Here is a 2,008-nt window from a genome sequence, read left to right as displayed (position 1 = left end):
GGGCCAAGTGGTTCAACCTGGTGTAGTAAATAAAGTAAAGCAGAATCTGGGCAAAGGCACTGCATGACCACCTCTACCTTACTGCAGACAACCTCTTGAGCAAAGTCTCTCATTGCTGTGGCCATCCATCCAGCCTTTCCACGCTGTATGGCAAAGTTAAAACGTGATCAATGGGAACTCGCGGATGAGGAACACCACCATGGCTTCATTCAGCTGTCACAGCTTCCTCATCCACGTCCTGACATCTTCATATTTACATGGAAGCACCAGGTTGTCTCTGGGAATCATGCCCTATAGCTCTTTGCTGTTGGGGATGGCAGTGTAGCTCTGTCACTAGATGGCACCATATATACCAGAATACCAGAACCTCTCAATGCAGTGGAACCGCAAATAGGCAATACATATCCATTTGGGGGAGTTCCCGAAATGATGTTTCAGTGCCTCCCTGCTTGACACTCAGCATCAAGGGTTTGATTGGGGCTAAGTCCCTGCGACATACTAGCGTCATGTCCAGGGGGTGTACTTGTACATCAAGCTGCCTCACGCTACAGAAACAGGACATAGGCTCCTGCCCTATGGGCCTCATGGCTCGGCAAGGCTACGTACTTAAGGCTTCCACCTGTTGGCTGCCTGTCAAACGAAGTGTTCTTACATACTGTAGCTCCTTGTTTGACCATGTCCACTAAACCACACAGCCAGGGTATTTAATGGTCTCTCGTTGTGTATAAGAGGGACACATTGTAAACAGCTCTGGAGGCTGCGTTGCACGCAGTATCCCAGAGGCGATCTGGAAGCTCTCGTATTGAAAGTGTCATTGTTTCAGTCTGATGTAAACTCTAAATAATCCACTACCACTGCTCTATTTCACCACTGGCTGTAGAGGTCATTCAATGTCATTCAATGTCTCGGCCCCCATAAGATGCAGAGAGATTACTGGCTCACCTATAATCAGAGCCATAAGTCTTCCCACTCCATAAAAGGCCCATTTATCTGTCCCCCGCTGCGTTGCGCCGCTGAGAAGCAGAGCATTTAGAGATTGACCATTTGTCAAAGCCATGGCGCTGGGCGCCACCGCCCGCTCCGCCCCGCCCCGCCCGCCCGCCCGGCATGGCCTCCGCGTTTTCGCTTTCTTTGTGCTGTTGCAGAAGATAGCCGAATTACGGGCAGAGTGTTAGCCGACATAATGCAATAGAGGCTCCCCCGTGGGCCCGGCATAATGTGATTTCACCGGGCTGTTGTTCTGTCACACTGCAGTCAGAGATGCAAGAGATGCCTCACTGAACTGAGGGGGACGAACGCAGAGGCACAGAGAGAGAGAGAGAGAGAGAGAGAGAGAGAGAGAGAGAGAGAGAGTGCAGAGGACATAATGGATAATATCATCACTGTCGGGTGGAAACCTTGTGTGCAGTGATGGAAATTGACTGAGTACATTTACTCAAGTATTGTACTTATTACAATTTTGAGGTCTGACTGTCCTATATCCATCCTCTGCCATCGTTTCCAAGCCGTACCCGAATGGCTGGTATCGGTGCATTAACAGAAAATATTCGACTATCATAAGGCTATTCTTGACACTGTAAATCAAAATTGTATCATTTGCTAATATTATTTTTAATCTTTTTTTGATAATTTTTGTTTTGTTTTTTTTGCTTTTCTACAGCAGACTATGCTGTTGTTGGTAGTTCTCCAACTTAAGTATACTAATCCATTCCTGGTTGATTGTTTTCATATCATGACATGACGGTCACCGTCACTCAATGTAGGTGCGGTGGCAGCATTCAATAAAGCTTTTCTTAAGAAAAAAAGCATGCGTCATGCGTGCAGGTATTCGATCTAAGCATAGATCTGTTATTTTTGGATGTATGTATAGGATATAAAAAATCTATGAGAACAATTTGACTGAATGAATGGTGGGGTCACTCAATTCAATCATTGAATATTGAACACAGCATTTATTATAAATACATATAATTCCTATACGTACATATAATTAACACTATACATTTCA

This window comes from Protomyctophum parallelum (genome assembly GCF_964188405.1).
Source record: "Protomyctophum parallelum genome assembly, chromosome: 4".
Lineage (NCBI taxonomy): Eukaryota > Metazoa > Chordata > Actinopteri > Myctophiformes > Myctophidae > Protomyctophum > Protomyctophum parallelum.
The sequence above is the reverse complement of the archived record's forward strand: the minus strand, read 5'-3'. Positions refer to the sequence as shown.